The sequence below is a fragment of the Macaca fascicularis genome, chromosome 12, assembly GCF_037993035.2.
Source record: "Macaca fascicularis isolate 582-1 chromosome 12, T2T-MFA8v1.1".
Taxonomy (NCBI): Eukaryota; Metazoa; Chordata; class Mammalia; order Primates; family Cercopithecidae; genus Macaca; species Macaca fascicularis.
Window position 1 is genome coordinate 124,818,007 of NC_088386.1, and position 23,390 is coordinate 124,841,396.

At 36.8% G+C, this 23,390-nt stretch overlaps 1 long non-coding RNA gene across 7 annotated transcripts in view; it reads left to right on the forward strand.

Moving 5' to 3' along the window:
• The window catches only part of LOC123567975 (uncharacterized), a 184,780-nt gene that overhangs the window by 144,296 nt on the left and 17,094 nt on the right, over positions 1-23,390 (forward strand). For 2 of the 7 annotated variants that reach the window (XR_010580113.1, XR_012421541.1), the window contains exons 4-5: positions 10,030-10,106; positions 19,557-20,600. The exons of 2 other annotated variants lie outside the window; for them this stretch is intronic. This is a non-coding gene — a long non-coding RNA (uncharacterized lncRNA). Of the gene's footprint in view, positions 1-10,029; positions 10,107-19,556; positions 20,601-23,390 lie in introns of those variants that run through there. 3 more of the 7 variants (XR_006691178.2, XR_012421542.1, XR_010580114.1) reach the window with 2 other exon arrangements.

Consider the following 23,390-nt stretch of genomic DNA (forward strand, 5'->3'; position numbering starts at 1 on the left):
AGGTCAGTAGACTGTCAGCAGAAAGAAATTTTAGTATTGAAAATAAAGTATTACACATCTAACAAAAAATGCTCTCAGTTCTGATACTATACATAGGGAGACAGAAAATCACTGCCAACTTTGATATTACAGAAGAAGTTGTGAAAAAAAAAACTTGTCAATATGTTTTTAGAAAATTTAAATTTTTTAAGTTTGAAAAATGAAATAGGACTAGTCCGTTAAAATACATTGTTAGAAAAAACAGCTGCTGACAATTTGATAAATTATTCATCCAAGAGTCTCACTAATGTAAAACAACTTCTCCCACCTATGTTGACAGAGGAAGAACTATCTATCAAAAATGATGAAACAATAATTTTAGGACACTTCTAAAATGATTAGAAAATCCATTTGTCTTCTAAGTTTCTGCTCTTAATTTTAAACTAAAATTATTTGGCAATTATGACAAAAATTTGATGCAACATTTAAAAAATACTTATGGTACACAAAAATGCTATTTCAGTAGCATAGCAGAATTCAACGTATACTACAGTGGTCTTTTGTAACAGAAATGGAAAATTTGGGAAAAGAAAATAGCAGAATGTGACTATGATTTTGCCTTAACTAACATTGTGGTTGAAAGAAAAAGAGACTTGATGGACACAGAGACGCACAACCCAGATCCTGCTACAGGAAAGGACCCCTTGTCAGGACCTTCAGGGATTTCTTTGTAGCAGAGAGCAGCTGGGCCCAGACCACACCCTGCACATGATGGCCCACATCCAGTGATTGACTAATGGAAGAGAGATACCATGGTATTGCCATTTCAACGCAATATGGGCAACTCGGGTCATTTTGGCTTCAGAGCTTTGTGCAGGGTTACCTGGGGTTATCAAAGGGCATTTTACACAGCTCAACAATTTCTAGGCCCAATCCCACTTCCCCCAGATAGGATTTGTATCTGTGTCCCCACACAAACCCCATGTCCAGTTGTAATCCCCAGTGTTGGAGCAGGGACCCGGTGAGAGGTGACTGAATCATGGGGGCAGACTTCCCCCTTGCTGTTCTCATGATAGTGAGTGAGTTCTCACTAAATCTGGTTGTTTCTAAACGTGTAGCACCTCCCACGTCCCTCTCTTTCTTCCTGCTCTGGCCACATAAGGTGTGCCTGCTTCCTCTTTGCAGACATGATTGAAAGTTTTCCAAGGCCTCCTCAGCCATGCTACCTGTACAGCCTGTGGAATCATGAGCCAATTAAACCTCTTTTCTTTATAAATTGTCCAGTCTCAGGTATTTCTTTATAGCAGTGCAAGAATGCACAAATACACTCCTCTTCTTTTTCAAGGGCACTCTAATAAACATTCTGCAAACTAAACTTCATCTCATAGTCCACTTTGCAAACAATTTGCAATAAAGAGCAAATAGCAGAAGTTAAGTATCCACTTTTTCGCCATTTCCTCATTCATTTATCAATTCAACAAGCACTAATTTAGTATCAATTGTAAAGTAAATTAAATTGCGAGACTTTGTGGAAAGAAAAAAGCATTTCGACATCAAAGAACTTTATAATCTAATGAAGAAGATTATAAATTGCAATGAAACTGTAAATTGCAATAAAAGAGGATAAGTGCTATAAAGTAGATATGAAAAGCCCCCTACAGAATAACACAGAAGGAATGGACTTCCTTGCCCAGGAAATAAGGCAAAGAAAAAAAACAAAAAGCCCTAGATTTGTGTTGACTCTGGTTTGATAAAGAGGTATTTTTGGTTGAACTTAGGAAATGGTGCCCACTCTTATTTAGATTCCAAGACAACACTAGGGCATTTGTTAAAGAAGGGGTACCCTGTTTCAATGCATTTGGATAATGCACTGTATAAATAATCTACCTTATTCACCAGTGACAGAACTACCATTTTGATATCAATAGAAGTTCCAATAGGTTTTGAGTTGCTGAGGGTGGCAATCAGTGGTTACAGAAAGTATCACTATATAGAACTAAACATTTATGCCTTTGCCGAAAAGGAACTGATTTTGGCTCCTGAAGTCTTTATGAAGTCCTTTAGTGGCCAGTACATAGGGGCATAATTTTGCCTTTTTGTGTTTTAATTGGCTTGTTTTTCCTGTGTTTTTATTAGAAAACTATATGGCAAACAAGCAATCTTTTGAAATTTATTTAAGGACACCTAGCATGCAAAAATTGACTACCAAATCAGTTTGCAAAAAACAGGAGCCCACCACATAGTGGAAAGTACAAAACCTACATTTCTAATTCTTGTTCCCAAGGAATATGATTAAAAAGATATGATGGTGCAAACCAGAAAGACCCTAACTAACATAAGGGAGCAAGGATGGAGAGACCCCTTTAGATGCAGACACACAGACATGTTGCCTATGTTCTAGAAAACAGAGGCTGAACACCCAAGGTGAAGGTCAATATCTGGAGTCTAATTAAAGGATTCTGGCAATTAGGGGATGAAACCAGTCTCACTGACAAACCACAACAGGCTAGGAAGATAGGTAGAAAATTGAACCACAATTGAAGCATGATCCAAGACCAGACCAGCTCCATCTGATGAAGATGAAAGAAGCAGTTTCCAACACCTGAGTCAGTCAGAGCATCCCAGGAGTGGGTGGACCATACCCTACAGTGCTCTTCATTTGGCTGTGGAAGTCAGAATAGACTCCCAGGCACCCAAACACCATGTTCCTCCTTGGAATGCAACCTGATGTGGAGGAGGATATCCAGGTGGAAATATTGAACTTGCTGAGTAAATATAAAATTTAATCATAGTCCAAAAGTGGGAACAACCCAAAGCGCACCAACTTATGAACAGATGAATGAAATATACTATAGCTAAGCAATGAAATACTACTGGTGATACAAAATAACAAGCTACTACAGCACAGATGATTCTCAAAATTATGAAAAGAAAGAAGCTTAACACAAAAGACCACACAGTGCCTAATCCATGTATGTGAAATATCCCCCCAAAAAGTAGGTTAGTGGTCACCAAAGCTGGCAGTGGGAACTGGGCTTGACTGCAAATGGGATGTACAGTCTTAAGAGGATGATGACAATGTTAAAAAAATTTTAGCTAGGCGCGGTGGCTCACGCCTGTAATCCCAGCACTTTGGGAGGCCAAGGTGGGCAGATCACGAGGTCAGGAGATGGAGACCATCCTGGCTAACACGGTGAAACCCCGTCTCTACTAAAAATACAAAAAATTAGCCAGGCGTGGTGGCGGGCGCCTGTAGTTCCAGCTACTCGGGAGGCTGAGGCAGGAGAATGCCATAAACCCGGGAGGCGGAGCTTGCAGTGACCCGAGATCACGCCACTGCACTCCAGCCTGGACGACAGAGCGAGACTCCGTCTCAAAAAAATAAAAATAAAAATTTAGTGATGGTTGCATAACTCTGTAAATGTACTAAAATTTATTAAATAATTGTACACTTTAAATGGTTGAATATTATGATATACAAATTACACCTCAAGAAAACTGTTAAAAATAAAAGACACAACATTTTTTCTTTAACTCCATGCATTAGGTTACAAATGATTTCTGTGACTTCACTAGTCTTTCAAATCACAAGAGGAAAAGCTTATTTCTTCTAAAGAATGATCCGACATAGCCATGGCCTAGAATATTTGAAAAGAAAAATAGCATGAATTACATATTAAATATGAAAAGTCCTTTTACCTCAAAATTGGGCATGAAATTAACAGACAGCTAATTCTCAATTAGCAGAAAAGACATTCTTTACATGGTCCTAACCATAAAAATGGTCATGCTGTCTTCCCAGATTAGTTCTTGGACAGACACTATTATTTGTCCATTAATGTCAGCTACCATTTCTCTTAGCATCTCATTTAAGACCTATCAGTACAAAGAATCTGTCCTCCCATGAGGAGGTTTTAAAAGAAAATATTAAACCTGAAGTATTAATTTTTTCCAGTAATAATTATTCAGGACTGCTTGTGTTCCCAAAGTTATAAATCCAATGATAGCTCAGAAAGAGGATATTCTTATATATTTAGTTATTGGATACTTTGTTACTAGACTTAGAAATATTTTAACAAGCCTGAGGATATATTTTATCACTTCAGAAAAGAAGGATTTATACCAGTGGTCCCCACCTTTTTGGCACCAGGAAGCAGTTTCATGGAAGACAGTTTTTTTTTCCATGAATCAGGCGGGGGGTTAGAGAGAACAGTTTCAAGATGATTCAAGTGCATTACACTTATCATTAGATTCTCAAAAGGAGTTTGCAGCCCTATGCAAGATCCCTCACATGCACAGTTCACAATTGGGTTTGAGCGTCCATGAGAATCTAATGTCACTGCTGATCTCACAGGAAGTAGAGCTCAGGCAATAATGCTCACTCGCCCACTGTGGCTCCTCCTGCTGCCAGGCTGGGTTCCTAACAGGCCAAGGACCAATACCATGGTTTATATTACCTACAATGCTGTTTTGTCTGATACATTCTCTCTCTCTCTCTTCCTCTCTCATAAATAATATTTGATATACTAGCATTGCTATATTAATTAGCTCAAAAATATTTACTGGACTGCTACTACATATGAGTACAGTCATTTAATACTGAAGACTTAACATGACATTATCTCTGACTTCAAAGAGTGTTCAGTTTAATGATTTCATTTTTAACCCAAATTATTTTATGATAATGGATATGTAATAGATCAATTTAAAATGCATTTTCATTGGAAAGTGATATGGTTCGGCTGTGTCCCCAGCCAAATCTCATCTTGAATTGTAGTTCCCATAATCCCCATGTGTTGTGGGAGGGAACTAGTGGGAGGTAATTGAATCATGGGTGCAGTTACCTTCATGCTGTTCTCAAGATAGTGAGTGAGTTCTCAGGAAGTCTGACGGTTTTATAAGGGACTTTTCCCCATTTGCTTAGTATTTCTGTCTCCTGCCATCTTGTGAAGAAGGAGGTGCTTGCTTCCCCTTCTGCCATGATTGGAAGTTTTCCTGAGGCCTTCCCAGCCATGCAGAACTGTGAATCAATTAAACCTCTTTCCTTTATAAATTACCCAGTCTTGGTTATTTCTTCATAGCAGCATGAGAAGGGACGAATACAGAAAGTGAAAAATAACTTTTTGTGTTAAAAGATTTTTTGAAAAATTTTAAGTTTCATATATGCAAACATTATTATTATTAATTATATGTATATGAATATACATATAATTAATCTCCCTGGCTATTTTTCTATGAAATTGTTTAGCTTTTATTTTGTGTAGATCTCACCATTAATAATATATATCTAACATATCATATTCTTCATTTCGTGAGGGGATTGTAGAACTCTTATTTTGCACAAAGCGTTAGGATTTAGCTGTATTTTGAAGGTGAAGAAATTGGGGCTGTAAGAGTTAGAGTCTAATTTCCTGTCCTCATCTATTGACTGTCTTGCTCTCTTCACTATTACCATACATTCTTCTCTGCTCTTCTCACTCTCAGTCGATGACATGGAAATTTAAGCAATCTTTTAAGCAACCAGGAAAGAATGTCAACAAATTCCACTACCACATCTACATGCTTTCCAACATCTGTCCTCACAAATTCACCATACTTTCTATGATCAGAGATGCACTATCCATGCTCCAACCTAAAGAAAATCTCTTAATGTGTGCACTTGATTCCACCTCTTCTTGCCATCACAAGGGCATTGTTTTAGAAATTGTTCAGTGAATTTCCTATACAATCCGTATTTCCCTCTCTACTACATCATCCCCATTAATACACAAACCTGTTACCATTTCTCCCATTACTTAAAAAGAAATATCATCTTGACTTCTAAATATTGCCTCATTTCTCTGCTTCCTACTACAGCAAAATGCTATGTATATAGAATGCTACGTATGTCATCCCCAAAATGCTATGTATACTGAAGTCTTTAATTTCTCTACTCCATTTCCTTCTTAAAATCCCAAAAGGCCTTTTGTTCCCACCACTTCACCAAATGTTCAAATCATCAATGACTATATATAGTGAAATACATTAATTAATCCTTGGTTCACAATTTACTAGTTTTTTTTTTTTTTTTACATAGTACACAATGGATAAACAGTTCTTCTTTAAACCACTTTATTCACTGGGCTATCAAGGTTTTTTTTAGCTTTCCTCCAACCTCACTGATGATTCCTTCTATGTCTCCTTTGCTCCTATTCTGCTTGATGCCTCAAGGGAGTGTTCCAGAACTTGAGGCACTATCTATATTCACTCTTTGGGTCACTCTTGGTGATTATGCTTTTTGTTGTTGTTGTTCCAGTCAAAATGCAGGAGTACACAGGCATGATCATAGCTGACTGTAACCTTGAACTCTTGAGCTCAAGCAATACTCCCTCCTCAGTCTCCCAGGTAGCTAGGACTACAGGCCCTTGCCACAATGCCTGGCTAATATTTTAAGTATGTCATAGAGTCAGGACCCTGCTATGTTGCCCAGGCTAGTCTCAAACTCCTAGTCTCAGGCAATCCGCTTGCCTTGGCGTCCCAAGGTGCTGAGATTACAGCCATGAGACTGTAATGACACCTGGTCTACTTTCTGTTTTGTGAAGCTGGGACAGGAACTCTGCAAATCACACTTCTCTTTTGTCTGTTGGTCCCATTTATGTTCTGCCATTTGGAGGTGCAATAGGTAAATCAAAAGATTGGGAGAGTGAGAAGAAACTTGAACCACAATGACCCATCACACTGGAAGACACAGCAAATTCCAGTAGTGGCAGTTTTTCAAACATTCCTTGGGGAGGTGGTACGGTCCTCACACCCTACATTACCAGAATCAGTCTCCTTATGCCCTCTCAGAAACACCAGGCACATGGTGTCACCTCCTCAGAGGTCTGAGCCCTAGCCCCATGAACCTCTCTTCCAAGCCTTGAAATTTGATTAATCCCAAACTCTATTTTGTTTCCCCAGCCAAGGTGTGAAGTTATTACATATGTGACTCCTTATTAGTGCTTTGTTGTCTTCTTGTTGCTCTAATACCTAACATCTATTTTAATTGCATCCTCCAGTTAAAACAGTTGTATGGTTTCTTCTTCCTAGTTGGACAGTGACCATCACAGTGATCTGCTCTTACAATACAGTTTGAAATATCACCTTACGCTGATGATTCCCAGATCTTTCTTCTACCTCCAGACTTGTATTAGGTTGAATGATGCTAAATTGCTAATTTTATAGTTATATGGAATTAAATATCAGCAACTGCCTGTGTTTTAACACCAATGTAAAACGAACAGACATTTCAGATTTAACATGTCCAAAACAAAACCCTCCATCAACTTTTCTGACTCTCCTGTCTCACTTTTATGGCATCATCACACCTTCCAGTTGCTCAGGCAAAAATTATGGAGTTGTCCATACCTCTTCTCTGCCTGTACCCCACATTTAAACTATAAGCAAATACTGTTGCCTCTACTTTCAAAACATGCAAAATTTGGTCATCTATCACTACTCCCAACACCAACCTGAACTGAATCTCTATCAACTCTCATCTGGTTTATTGTGATACATCCTCACTAGTCTTCCTACCTCCCCTTACAGTTATTCTCATCAAAACACCCAGAATAATCCCTTTAAGTCATTAAATCAGATGATATCACTCTTCCACTAAAAACCTTAAAGTGGTTTCCCACTTTAGCTGGGATTAAAAACTCCACCAACAGTGGTCTCCTTGGTATGACTTGAACATTCCAGGTAAACTCCTGCCTTATAATCATTATACTGAAATTAACAGAATGTTCTTCCATGAGATATCTGCTGGAATATCCTTCACACTTATTTCAAGACTTTGCGAAATACTACTGTTATGGACTGAATTGTTGCCCCTCCAAATTCATATGTTGAAGTCCTGATCCCCAGCACCTCAGAATGTGATTGTATTTGGAAATATGAGTCTTTACAGAGGTAATTAAGTTAAAGTAAGGTCATTGTTGTAGGTCCTAATCTAATGTGACTGGTGTCCTTATAAAATGGGGGAATTTTGAGACAGGCATGCACATGGGGACGAGACCGTGAATGTAAAGATGGCCACGTACAGGTCAAGGAAAGGGGCCTGAAACAGATCCTTCCCTCATAGTTCTCAGAAGGAACTAAGCCTGCCAACACTTTGATTTAGGACTTCTGGCCTCCAGAACTCTGAGACAGCACGATTTTGTTGATTAAGCATCCAGTTTGTGGTACTTTGTTACACGAGTGCTGGAAAACTAATACATCCCCTCACAAGAGTAAACGAACATTAGGCACCAGATAGAGCCCATACTCGATCTGGCCTTTGGGAGCTGGGGACATTCAGAAAAACATTTCTGTGAAGACACAGGGGGAAATGCCCATCTACATACTAAGTTGAGAGGCTTCAGAAGAAACTAATCTTACCTACACCTTAAACTTGGACTTCTCAATTCCAGAATTGTGAGAAAATACATTTCTGTTTAAGTCATCCAGTCTGTGGTATTTGTAATGGCAGCTCTAGAAGGCTAATACCTTCACCTTCTCAGTGAGGCAACCCTAACCATTCTAATTAAAATTGCAATCAAGCAAACCTTGGTACCCCATTCCCACCTACCTTGTCTGTTTCTGTATTTCTCTTTGCAGAGAATACCTTCAAACTGACCATATAGTTATTTTACTCAAAGAATGTTAGATTGCACTATAAATAAAGTCAATGCTAGATTGCAGTATAAATAAAGCCACTTAAGAACCAAACACAATATAATTTTATTTGTCACAGGTGAAACAGTCAATGCTGTGTTTCTGGTCAGAGGGCAACTACTCTTTACAGAGTGATTCAGTGCATGGCCCCTTCCATTCTGTGGCTACATCATTTCCTGGGACCTTGTGGTGCATGAAGTCAGATGACAAATTAAGGTGAACATGCAGGGTCATGTCAGCCTTGGCCAGAAAATGGCCCCCTCCACTTCCAGTCTCACTGGCAAGAATGTAGTCACAGAGCACGTCTAATTGCAAGATGACCTGGGAAATATAGTCTAGCTATGTGCCCAGGAAAGACAAAAATAGAATAGATAAACATCTCTTCCATGATAGCTCCTGATTTCTCATATTTATTGTTTACGATTGTCTCCCTCACTAAAATGCAATCTCCACTAGAGCAAGAGATTTTGCAGGCTTTGTTTATTGATGTATTCCATGAAACTGGACTAGTGCCAGGTACAGAGTAGTCACTCAAAAATATTTGACTAATAAATTAATGAATACCACATGTTGTATGGGATAGAAAAGGAGGAAGGATTATCCACACATTTGGAGAATTTGCTTTCTTTGAGGGAGTATAAAACATTCCTACAAATATACAGTTAAAAGGTAAAAAACATATGTTGAAAAGTGGGTATGTGACATACTGTGTTCATAAGCAATAAGACAACTCATTGCCAAGGGTGGAACCCCCTCTTTGGTTTAGATAAGAATGGGGATATTGGATTTAAATTAGCTGAAAAATATGTTGTTGTGTGCTTTATAATTGCTTAGAGGAACTTCAGAGTTCTTAGGAGGTGTTTCATAGGTTCTTAAAATAATGAACTATTTTTTAAAAAATTTACTAAAACCCATCTTTTTTTAGCAATTGTTTTGCAAGGAACAGTGTTTAATGGTTTATACATTATTACATCATTTAATCCTCAAACAATCCTATCAAGTTGGTATGTTTATTTTTTTTACCAAGGAATTTGAGGAAAATAGGACTTTTAATTTAACATATTTTATCACTTTCTTCACGAGGATTTCTAAAGAATTTATTGCTAGCTAATTCACTGTTTTTGTTGCTATTATAAATTACATTTTTTGTGCTTTAAGCTTTAGGTACATTTTTAACTTGACTACATAACTAAAAAATATAGATATATACATACATACAATTTTGTAAGCTGAAACACTTTAAGCCAGTTCATATATTAATTTGGCAATATATTCTCTAATACATCTTATGCAGATGATCATAATATCTGTAACAAAGTTTTTCTCTTTCTAGACAATCCTTACATTTTATTCCAGGTTCTTTCTATTCCATTTCAGATATCTGATGAGGGAGGACAGCTATTAAAATGTTTAATACAGGAGGAAATAGCTGGCATCTTTAATCACTTATGGATGTAAATAAATACTTTTTAAGGTTTTGGAAGATAGTCTTTAATATGTTAATTTATTTCACTTTCGCATTTTTAAACTGGTTTTTATTGTTTTTACACTGTAATTAATGCTGAATTTCATCCATTGTTATTTCTATAACTATGAAAATGATTTCATATTTTCTTCTTTGTATCTCAACACTGCAGATTGTATCCAAGACATTATTTCAAATCTACCTTACTGAGAGAACACTGATTGTGTTCAAGTATAGATAGGTCATGTAGTTCATAAGCTGGACTACTCCTCAATTTCAAGGGTGAATTTTGATTAGTCTGAATTAACCAGGCTAATTCTATTATCTATCTCAGTGATTGGTTTAAATATAAATGAATGACATGACCTAGCCAATGAGACATAAAATGTATTCTTGCTTGGGGATTCCAGAAAAAGGTCATGGAAAGAACTAATCTACACAATTGTCCAGGGAACCATCACACACTAAATGTTGCAAAGAGTAAAAATAAATGGAACCTAAGTCACTGATAACACAGTTGTTCTCCTAAGTTAGCCCTAAACTCATCCAACATCTTGGCTTCTTGTTATGTAAAATAATACGTGCTATTTTTTTTATTATCCTCCATCTTACTTGAAGTCGAAAGCATCCTAACATACAGTGAATTGCCCATGTAGGTTTTCCAATATTAAACCATTCTTGCATCACAAAACATAATCCTGATGTTATTTATTTTACGTCACCCAGAATTTGAGGTAGTTGGATTTTCTTTAAACGTGTGTATCTAACATTCAGTAGTGAGATTGCTCTATCATTTCCTTTTTTTATATTGTCAATGTACAAAGTGCATAAAATGAGATGGGAAAATCTCTTTATTCTTTTGAAGAGCTTGTATCAAGTTTGAATTAATTATTCCTTGAACATCTGCTGTAACTTGGCTAACAATCTCAACCTAGTGAGTATTTTTTTAGTTTACTTGTGTTAGTTATGTGTGTGTACATTTTGTGGGAGGAGGGATAGGTGATTTATTAAGCACTAATCTGATTTCTTAAGGGTCATAAGGTATTAGATTTTCTATGTTCTTTTGAATCATTTGTGGTAGCATATGTAAAGGCATATTTTTACAGAAAATTATCTATTACTTCCAAATTCCAAATATTGTGGCAGATAATTCTTTAGTATATATATATATATATATATATATATACACACACAATATTAAAACATGGACACCTCTTGTCACCCCCTGTACATCCTTAATATTCTTCTTTCTTTCTCCTAGATCAATGTTTTCAGACAATGGGGAGTTTATCCATATTTCTGCATCCTGATCCTATCCTCTCTATTGTTACTGTATTTCTAATTCATTAATCTTCACTTTTTTTTATTCTATAGTTTTATATTATTTTTTGACTTGGAATTTTAGATTATTGACCTTTAATCTTCTTTCCTAATACAAAGACTAAAGACAATACATCTCTGCTTGTATAGCACTTAAGACTGTATGACACTTAATTTTATATGTGCTGTATACATTTTTATTCATTTTTACTTACTCTTCAACTTCTAGTATAACATCTAGTTTTGTCAATGAATTATTCAAAAATTTGGCTTGTTGTTGGTGTCATTAATATTGGAATGAATCAGCAAATTACAGTGAGGATTTAGATCAGGATTTCTAACCACCAGACTACACATTCTCTCTAAAACATCCTGGCTTTACCATATCTCATCATCTATGGCATCTTGGCTTTCCATTCATTTCTTTGAAAGAACATTTACAAATATTTTTCGATATAACTTATCCATAATTTCTATATGTAGGTTGTAAAAGATAGTATTATGTTAAGTCAGTCACAATGTGGCAGAAACTAGAATTTTCTTCCAAATTATATTTTATATATTTTTTCTATGGCTAGCAATGCACTTATCCAGATGATCAAAAATCGCTGCATTCTTTGATGCTATTGTCTACAAATGAATTGCACAGACTCAGTAGAAATCTAGTAGAAAACCCAAGGACAGTTTTTCTTTTCTTTTTTTAAAAAAATTATACTTTAATTTCTGGAATACATGTACAGAACATGCAGGTTTGCTACATAGGTGTACATATGCCATAGTGCTTTGCTGCACCCATCAACCCATCATCTACATGAGGCATTTCTCCTAGTGCTATCCCTCCCCTAGCCCCCCACCCAATAGTGTTCCCCTCCCTGTGACCATGTGTTATCACTGTTTAGCTCCCACTTATGAGTGAGAACATGCGGTGTTTGGTTTTCTGTTCCTATGCTACTTTTCTGAGAATGATGATTTCCAGCTTCATCCATGTCCCTGTAAAAGACATGAACTCATCCTTTTTTATGGCTGCATAGTATTCCATGGTGTATATATGCCACATTTTCTTTATCTAGTCTATCATTGATGAACATTTGGGTTGGTTCCAAGTCTTTGCTCTTGTGAACAGTGCTGCAATAAACATACGTGTGCATGTGTCTTCATAGTAGAATGATTTATAATCCTTCGGGTATGTACCCAGTAATAGGATTGCTGGGTCAAAGGGTATTTCTGGGTCTAGATCCTTGAGGAATCACCACACTGTCTTCCACAATGGTTGAGCTAACTTACACTTTCACCAACAGTGTAAAGGTATTCCTATTTCTCCACATCCTCACCAGCATCTGTTGTTTCCTGACTTTTTAATGATCACCATTCTAACTGGCATGAGATGATATCTCATTGTGGTTTTGGTTTGCATTTCTCTAATGACCAGTGATGATGAGCTTTTTTTCATAGGTCTGTTGGCTGCATAAATGTCTTCCTATGAGATGTGTCTGTTCATATCCTTCAAGTACTTTTTGATGGCATTGCTTGTTTTTCTCTTGTAAGTTTGTTTTAGTTCTTTGTAGATTCTGGATATTAGCTCTTTTTCAGATGGATAGATTGCAAAAATGTTCCCCCATTCTGTAGGTTGCCTGTTCACTCTGATGATAGTTTCTTTTGCTGTGCAGAAGCTCTTTCGTTTAATTAGATTTCATTTGTCAATTTTGGCTTTTGTTCCTGTAGTTTTTGGTGTTGTAGTGATGAAGTCTTTGCTCATGCCTATGAATGGTGTTGCCTAGGTTTTCTTCTAGAGTTTTTATGGTTTTAGGTTTTACATTTAAGTCTTTAATCCATCTTGAGTTAATTTTTGTGCAAGGTGTGAGGGAGGCATCCAGTTTCAGTTTTCTGCATATGGCTAGCCAATTTTCCTAACACCATTTATTAAATAGGGAATCCTTTTCCCATTGCTTGTTTTTGTCAGGTTTGTCAAAGATCAGATGGTTGTAGATGTGTGGTATTATTTCTGAGGCCTCTGTCCTGTTCCATTAGTCTATATGTCTGATTTGGTACCAGTACCATTCTGTTTTAGTTACTGTAGCCTGGTAGTATAATTTGAAGTCAGGTAGTATGTTGCCTCCAGCTTTCTCCTTTTTGCTTAAAATTGTCTTGGCTATGTGAGCTATTTTTTGGTTCCACATGAAATTTGAAGTAGTTTTTTCTAATTCTTTGAGGAAAGTCCATGGTAGCTTGATGGGAAGAGTATTGAATTTATAAATTACTTTGGGCAGTATGGCTATTTTTACAATATTGATTCTTCCTATCCTTGAGCATGGAATGTTTTTCCATTTGTTTTTGTCCTCTCTTATTTCCTTGAGAAGTGGTTTGTTGTTCTCCTTGAAGAGGTCCTTCACATCCCTTGAAAGTTATATTCCTAGCTATTTTGTTCTCTTTGTAGCAATTGTGAATAGGAGTTCACTTACGATTCAGCTCTCTGTTTGTCTATTATTGGTGTATAGGAATGCTTGTGATTTTTGCACATTGATTTTGTATCCTGAGACTTTGCTGAAGTTGCTTATCAACTTAAGGAGATTTTGGGCTGAGACGATGGGGTTTCTTAAATATAGATTCATGTCATCTGCGAATGGAGACAATTTGACTTCCTCTCTTCCTTTTTGAATACTCTTTATTTCTTTCTGTTGCCTGATTGCCCTCGCCAGAACATCCAATACTATGTTGAATAGGAGTGGTGAGAGAGGGCATCCTTGTCTTGTGCTGGTTTTCAAAGGGAATATTTCCAGCTTTTGCCCATTCAGTATGATATTGGCTATGGATTTGTCATTAATCGCTCTTATTATTTTCAGACATGTTCCATCAATACCTAGCTTATTGAGAGTTTTTAGCATGAAGGGCTGTTGAATTTTATGGAAATACTTTTCTACGTCTATTGAGATAATCATGTGTTTTTTTGTCGTTGGTTCTGTTTATGTGATGGATTACGTTTACTGATTTATGTATGTTAAAGCAGCCTTGCATCCAGGAATGAAGCGACTTGATCATGGTGTATAAGCTTTTTGATGTGCTGCTCGATTCAGCTTGCCAGTATTTTATCAAGGATTTTCACATTGATGTTCATCAGGGATATTGGCCTGAAATTTTCTTTTATGTTGTGTCTCTGCCAGGTTTTTGTATCAGGGTGATGCTGGTATCATAAAAAGAGTTAGGGAGGAGTCCCTCTTCTTCTATTGTTTGGTATAGTTTCAGAAGGAATGATGCCAACTCCTCTTTGTACCTCTGGTAGAATTCGGCTGTGAATCCTTCTGGTCCTGGGCTTTTTTTGGTTGATAGGCTATTAAATACTGCCTCAATTTCAGAATTTGTTATTGGTCTATTCAGGGACTTGATTTCTTCCAGATTTAGTCTTGGGAGGGTGTATGTGTCTAAGAATTTATCCATTTCTTCTAGATTTTCTAGTTTATTTGTGTAGATATGTTTATTGTATTCTCTGATGGTAGTTTGTGTTTCTGTGGGATCAGTGGTGATATCCTGTTTATCATTTTTTATTGTATCTATTTGATTATTCTCTTTTCTTCTTTATTAGTCTGGCCAGTGGTCTATTTTGTTTTTCTTTTCAAAAAACCACCTTCTGGATTCATTGATTTTGTTAAGGGTTTTTTAAAGATTTATGAACTTCCTGACAAAGAATTCAAAGTAACTCCCTCAAGGAAGTTAAGTAGGCTAGAAGAGAACACAAGCAAACCTCTAAGAAAACAATGGAAAAACAAAACATAAACAAAATAAGAGGTATTTTGTTGAATAAAATACAAAAAAAGGGGTATAAAATACAAAAAAAGAGAATCAAATGAAATTCTAGAGCTAAAGAATACAATAACTGAATTGATCAATTCAAAAGAAAGTTTCAACATCAGGATCAATCAAGCAGAAACAAAACATCAGTAAACTTGAAGACAAGTCATTCGAATTTATACAGTCATAGGAACAAAAAGAAAACAGAATAATATAGAGTGAAAAAAGCCCAGGAGACACCATTAAACAAAACAATACACATATTATGAAAGTCTAAGAAGAAGAATAAAAAGAGAAAGGGTAGAAAGTGTAGAAAGCATATTTAAATAAATAGTGGATGAAAACATCTCAAATTTGACAAAACAAAATGGGCATCCAGAATTATGGAGCCCAAAGAACCCAAATATATTGAACTGAAAGAAGTCTACTGTAAGACACATTATAATAAAATTGTCAAAAGTCAAAGACTAATAGGGAATTTTGAAAGCAGCTATAAAAGATAAACAATTTGTTACATACATAGGTAGCCTCATGAGAATATCAGCAGATTTCTCAGCAGAAACCTTACTGTCCAGGAAAGGGTGAGACATTAAATTCAAAGTGCTAAAGGAAAAAACTGCCAACCAAGAATACTATCCCTGTACTTCAAACATGAAGGTTAAAGATATTCCCAGACAAACAAACACTGAGAGAGTTAATCATCACTAGACCTGCTTTAGAAGTGCTAAAGGCAGCTATTTAAGTTGAAACTAAAGACTGCTAAACAGAAACACAAAAGCATATTAAACCTCATCTGCATTCCTGTATTCATTGCGTATTATTCATAATAGCCCAAATATGGAAGCAACCTAAAGGACTGTCAATGAATGAAGAAAGAAAATGTGGTATATACATATCATATGTACTGTTATTAATAATAAATAATATTTTAACGTTATAATTATATAACATATAATTATATCTTCTAAATATAGCACATATCGAGGATATATTACAACATATAATTGTATGTTATATATAATATATAAATAATATATTAATATATGATATTATTCAGACTTTAAAAAGAAAATCCTGCCATTTGTAACAACATGGATAAAGTGAAGTACATTATGCTACATCCAATAAGCCAGACACAGAAGAACAAATACTTTATCATATTATCTATATGATTAATCTATAATAGTCAAATTCATAGAAGCAGAGAGTGGAATGGGTTTCCAGAGGCTGGAGTGAAGAGATGGAAATGGGGAGGTATTAGTCAAAGCACATAAAGTTTCAGTTATACAACATGAATACATTCTAGGAATTTACTGTACATCATAGAACCTATAGTTAATAATACTGTATTGTACACTTAAAATTTTGCTAAGAGGTGTATCCTAAGTTAAGTGACATTATTACAAAAGTATAATAAATATCTAGGGTAGGAGGAACCCTTTGGAGCTGGTGGATAGATTTATGGAATGGATTATGGTGATAGTTTCATAGGTGTATACTTACCTTCAAACTCATCATGTTGTTTACTCATCATGTTGTTCATGAATATATGAAATATGTACAGTTTTTTGTATATTAATCATACTGCGATAATTTTTTTTAAAAAAAGAAGGGTAGTTCAGGCAAATGTGGGCAAGTCCAATGTCAACTTTGCAGGTCAAATAGAATGTACTTGGTCCACTGGTTTTTAAAAACGCATTCAAAAAACCAACTCCTGGATTCATTGATTTTTTGGAGGGTTTTTTGTGTCTCTATCTCCTTCAGTTCTGCTCTGATCTTAGTTATTTCTTGCCTTCTACTAGCTTTTGAATGTGTTTGCTCTTGCTTCTCTAGTTCTTTTAATTGTGATGTTAGAGTGTCAATTTTAGATCTTTCCTGCTTTCTCTTGTGGGCATTTAGTGCTATAAATTTCCCTCTACACACTGCTTTAAATGTGTCCCAGAGATTCTGGTATGTTTTATCTTTGTTCTCATTGGTTTCAAAGAACATCTTTATTTCTGTCTTCATTTCCTTATGTACCCAGTAGTCCTTCAGGAGCAGGTTGTACAGTTTCCATGCAGTGGAGCAGTTTTGATTGAGTTTCTTAGTCCTGAGTTCTAGTTTCATCGCACTGTGGTCTGAGAGACATTTTCTGTCCTTTTACATTTGCTGAGGAGTGCTTTACTTCCAACTATGTGGTCAATTTTGGAATAAGTGTGATGTGGTGCTGGGAAGAATGTATATTCTGTTGCTTTGGGGTGGAGAGCTCTGTAGATGTCTATTAGGTCTGCTTGGTGCAGAGTTGAGTTCAATTCCTGGATATCTTGTTAACTTTGGGTCTTGCTGATCTGTCTAATGTTGACAGTGGGGTGTTAAAGTCTCCCATTATTATTGTACGGGAGTCTAAGTCTCTTTGTAAGTCTCTAAGGACTTTCTTTATGAATCTGGGTGCTCTTGTATTGGGTGCATATATATTTAGGATAGTTAGCTCTTCCTGATGAATTGATCCCTTTACCATTATGTAATGGCCTTCTTTGTCTCTTTTGATCTTTGATGGTTTAAAGTCTGTTTTATCAGAGACTAGTATTGCAACCCCTGCTTTTTTTTGTTTTCCATTTGCTTGGTAGATCTTCCTCCATCCCTTTATTTTGAGCCTATGTGTGTCTCTGCATGTGAGATGGGTCTCCTGAATACAGCAAACTGATGGGTCTTGACTCTTTATCCAGTTTGCCAGTCTGTGTCTTTTAATTGGATCATTTAGTCCATTTACATTTAAGGTTATTATTGTTATGTGTGAACTTGATCCTGTCATTAGGATATTAGCTGGTTATTTTGCTCGCTAGTTGCTGCAGTTTCTTCCTAGCATTGATGGACTATACATTTTGACTTGTTTTTGCAATGGCTGGTACCTGTTGTTCCTTTCCATGTTTAGTGCTTCCTTCAGGATCTCTTGTAGGGCAGGCCTGGTGGTGACAAAATCTCACAGCATTTGCTTGTCTGTAAAGGATTTTATTTCTCCTTCACTTATGAAACTTAGTTTGGCTGGATATGAAATTCTGGGTGGAAAATTCTTTTCTTTAAGAATTTTGAATATTGGTCCCCACTGTCTTCTGGCTTGCAGAGTTTCTGCCAAGAGATCTGGTGTTAGCCTGATGGGCTTCCCTTTGTGGGTAACCTGACCTTTCTCTCTGGCTGCCCTTAAGATTTTTTCCTTCATTTCAACTTTGGTGAATCTGACAATTATGTATCTTGGAGTTGCTCTTCTCGAGGAGTATCTTTGTGGCGTTCTCTGTATTTCCTGAATTTGGATGTTGGCCTGCCTTACTAGGTTGGGGAAGTTCTCCTGAATGATATCCTGCAGACTGTTTTCCAACTTGGTTCCATTTTCCCCGTCACTTTCAGGCGCACCAATCAGACGTAGATTTGATCTTTTCACATAATCCCATACTTCTTGGAGGCTTTGTTCATTTCTTTTAACTCTTTTTTCTTCACACTTCCCTTCTCACTTCATTTCATTCATTTGATCTTCAATTGCTGGTACTCTTTCTTCCAGTTAATCGAGTCAGTTACTGAAGCTTGTGCATTTGTCACGTATTTCTCATGTTATGGTGTTCATCTCTATCAGTTATTTTAAGGTCTTCTTTGCCTTGATTATTCTAGTTATCCATTCATCCATTCTTTTTTCAAGGTTTTTAGTGTCTTTGTGCTGGTTACGTAGTTCCTCCTTTAGCTCTGAGAAGTTTGATCAACTAAAGCCTTCTTCTCTCAACTCATCAAAGACATTCTACGTTCAGCTTTGTTCCATTGCTGGTGATGAGCTGCATTCCTTTGGAGGGGGAGATGCGCTCTGATTTTTTGAATTTCCAGCTTTTCTGCCCTGCTTTTCCCCCATCTTTGTGGTTTTATCTGCCTTTTGTCTTTGATGATAGTGATGTACTGATGAGGTTTTGGTGTGGGTGTCCTTTCTGTTTGTTAGTTTTCCTTCTAACATTCAGAACCCTCAGCTGTAGGTCTATTGGAGTTTGCTTGAAGTCCACTCCAGACCCTGTTTGTTGGGGTATCAGCAGCGGAGGCTGCAGAAGATATAATATTGCTGCACAGCCAGTATTGCTGTCTGATTCTTGCTCTGGAAGTTTCGTCTCAGGGGTGTACCCCATCATGTGAGGTGTGAGGTGTCGGTCTGCACCTAGTGGAGGATGTCTCCCAGTTAGGCTACTCAGGAGTCAGGGACCCACTTGAGCAGGCAGTCTGTCCATTCTCAGATCTCAACCTCCATACTGGGAGATCCACCACTCTCTTCAAAGCTATCAGACAGGGGCATTTTTCTGTGCTGAGGTTTCTACTGCTTTTTGTTTAGCTATTCCCTGCCCTGAGAGGAGGAGTCTACAGATGCAGGCCAGCCTTCTTGAGCTGCAGTGGGCTCTACCCAATTTGAGTTGATAGACCACTAGCAAGACTAATAAAGAAGAAAAGAGAGAAGAATCAAATAGATGCAATAAAAAATGATAAAGGGGATATCACTACCAACCCCACAGAAATACAAACTACCATCAGAGACTACTATAAACACCTCTATGCAAATAAACTAGAAAACCTAGAAGAAATGGATAATTTCCTGGACACTTACACTCTCCCAAGACTAAACCAGGAAGAAGTTGAATCCCTGAATAGACCAATAGCAGGCTCTGAAATTGAGGCAATAATTAATAGCCTACCAACGAAAAAAAGTCCAAGACCAGACGAATTCACAGCCGAATTCTACTAGAGGTACAAAGAGGAGTTGGTACCATTCCTTCTGCAACTATTCCAATCAATAGAAAAAGAGGGAATCCTCCCTAACTCATTTTACGAGACCAACATCATCCTGATACCAAAGCCTGACAGAGATACAACATAAAAAGAGAACTTGAGACCAATATCCCTGATGAACATTGATGCAAAAATCCTCAATAAAATACTGGCAAACTGAATCCAGCAGCACATCAAAAAACTTATCCACGATGATCAAGTGGGCTTCATCCCTGCAATGCAAGGCTGGTTCCACCTACGCAAATCAATAAATGCAATCCAGCATATAAACAGAACCAAAGACAAAAACCACATGATTATCTCAATAGATGCAGAAAAGGTCTTTGACAAAATTCAACAGCCCTTCATGCTAAAAACTCTCAATAAACTAGGTATTGATAGACCATATCTCAAAATAATAAGAGCTATTTATGACAAACCCACAGCCAATATCATACTGAATGGGCAAAAACTGGAAGCATTCTCTTTGAAAACTGGCACAAGACAGGCATGCCCTCTCACACCACTCCTATTCAACATACTGTTGGAAGTTCTGGCTAGGGCAAACAGGCAAGAGAAAGAAATCAAGGGTATTCAGTTAGAAAAAGAAGAAGTCAAATTGTGCCTGTTTGCAGATGACATGATTGTATATTTAGAAAACCCCATTGTCTCAGCCCCAAATCTCCTTCAGCTGATAAGCAACTTCAGCAAAGTCTCAGATACAAAATCAATGTGCAAAAATCACAAGCATTCTTATACACCAGGAACAGACAAACAGAGAGCCAAATCATGAATGAACTCCCATTCACAATAGCTTCAAAGAGAACAAAATACCTAGGAATTCAACTTACAAGGGATGTAAAGGACCTCTTCAAGGAGAATACAAACCACTGCTCAGTGAAATAAAAGAGGACACAAAGAAATGGAAGAACATACCATGCTCATGGATGGGAAGAATCAATATTGTGAAAATGGCCATAATGCCCAAGGTAATTTATAGATTCAATGCCATCCCCATTAAGCTACCAATGGCTTTCTTCACAGAACTGGAAAAAACTGCTTTAAAGTTCATATGGAACCAAAAAAGACCCCACATTGCCTAGAAAATCCTAAGTCAAAAGAACAAAGTTGGAGGCATTACGCTACCTGACTTCAAACTATACTACAAGGCTACAGTAACCAAAACAGAATGGTACTGGTACCAAACCAGAGATATAGACCAGTGGAACAGAACAGAGTCCTCAGAAATAATACCAAACATCTACAACCATCTGATCTTTGACAAACCTGAAAATAAACAAGAAATGGGGAAAGGATTCCCTATTTAACAAATGGTGCTGGGAAAATTGGCTAGCCATAAGTAGAAAGCTGAAAGCAGATCCTTTCCTTACTGCTTATACAAAAATTAATTCAGGATGGATTAGAGACTTAAATGTTAGACCTAAAACCATAAAAATCCTAGAAGAAAACCTAGGTAATACCATTCAGGACATAGGCATGGGCAAGGACTTCATGTCTAAAACACCAAAAGCAACAGTAACAAAAGCCAAAATTGACAAATGGGATCTAATTAAACTAAAGAGCTTCTGCACAGCAAAAGAAACTACCATCAGAGTGAACAGGCAACCTACAGAATGGGAGAAAATTTTGGCAATCTACTCATCCGACAAAGGGCTAATATCCAGAACCTATAAAGAACTCAAACAAATTTACAAGAAAAAAACAAACAACCCCATCAAAAAGTGGGCAAAGGATATGAACAGACACTTCTCAAAAGAAGACATTCATACAGCCAACAGACATATGAAAAAATGTTCATCATCACTCGCCATCAGAGAAATGCAAATCAAAACCACAATGAGATACCATCTCACGCCAGTTAGAATGGCAATCATTCAAAAGTCAGGAAACAACAGGTGCTGGAGAGGATGTGGAGAAATAGGAACACTTTTACACTGTTGGTGGTACTGCAAACTAGTTCAACCATTATGGAAAACAGTATGGCGATTCCTCAAGGATCTAGAACTAGAAGTACCATATGACCCAGCCATCCCATTACTGGGTATATACCCAAAGGATTATAAATCATGCTGCTATAAAGACACATGCACATGTGTGTTTATTGCGGCACTATTCACAATAGCAAAGACTTGGAATTAACCCAAATGTCCATCAGTGACAGACTGGATTAAGAAAATGTGGCACATATACACCATGGAATACTATACAGCCATAAAAAAGGATGAGTTTGTGTCCTTTGTAGGGACATGGATGCAGCTGGAAATCGTCATTCTCAGCAAACTATTGCAAGAACAGAAAACCAAATACCACATGTTCTCACTCATAGGTGGAAACTGAACAATGAGATCACTTGGACACAGGAAGGGGAGCATCACACACTGGGTCCTGTTGTGGGGAGGGGGTAGGGGAGAAGGATAGCATTAGGAGATATATACCTAATGTAAATGACGAGTTAATGGGTGTAGCACACCAACATGGCACATGTATACATATGTAACAAACCTGCACATTGTGCACATGTACCCTAGAACTTGAAGTATAATAAAAAAAAAAAAGCATTCATAAAATTGATTTCAGATGAACATTCTTTTCCACAAGGAAATTAAAAACACATTCACAGACCATCTCATTTCCCTACAGAATTTCTCTAAGCAGACATTTTAAGGAGTTTACTTTCCCACTTTATTTCTAGGGAATCTGAAGTTTAGTACCTGAGGCCCAATTTCTGATCAAAATCCAAGGTGCTGTTTACAATACAGCTTAGTGTTGCAGAAAGTATCACTCTAATATTGGATTTTCTTTAGGAAACAAGATATTCCTCAGGAACATGTACTGAAAGAGGCAGCATATTTCTGAAGCAAAATTTGAGCCTTCTTTGGGTTTTATTCCTTCTTCAAATAAGATCGAAATAGAATAAGGCTACGAAAGTGTCATTATATTATTTTGTCCCAGTCTGTGCCATGTCTTTATGTAAATAGTTTTAAGTGACATTGTTGCTGGCCACACAGGTAGAATCTAAAATGCTGAGGAAATACTTTTTCTCTTAAACATTTTCTTTCATTTTTACTGTAAGAATGATACATTCTGCAGTTAGAAAGATGAGAAAGAATTACATAGTCTTAGGGATAGTGGAATAATGGCTAAAAGCCATATTTGATATAGAAAAGCCTCATTTGTTTCACCTGTAATAATTTTTAAAATTGATGAATAGACAGTGATTAGCCTTGTGTTTCTTCTCTCCTATACATCAGGAATAATTTTATTAGGTAACTTTATAGTGCAAAACATATGTAGGGAAAATATTCAAACTCTGTAGGTAAACATATTTCCTTCAAATCATTCTTATCCATTTAAATGCATTCCTTTAGCAGTAGGGTAGTCT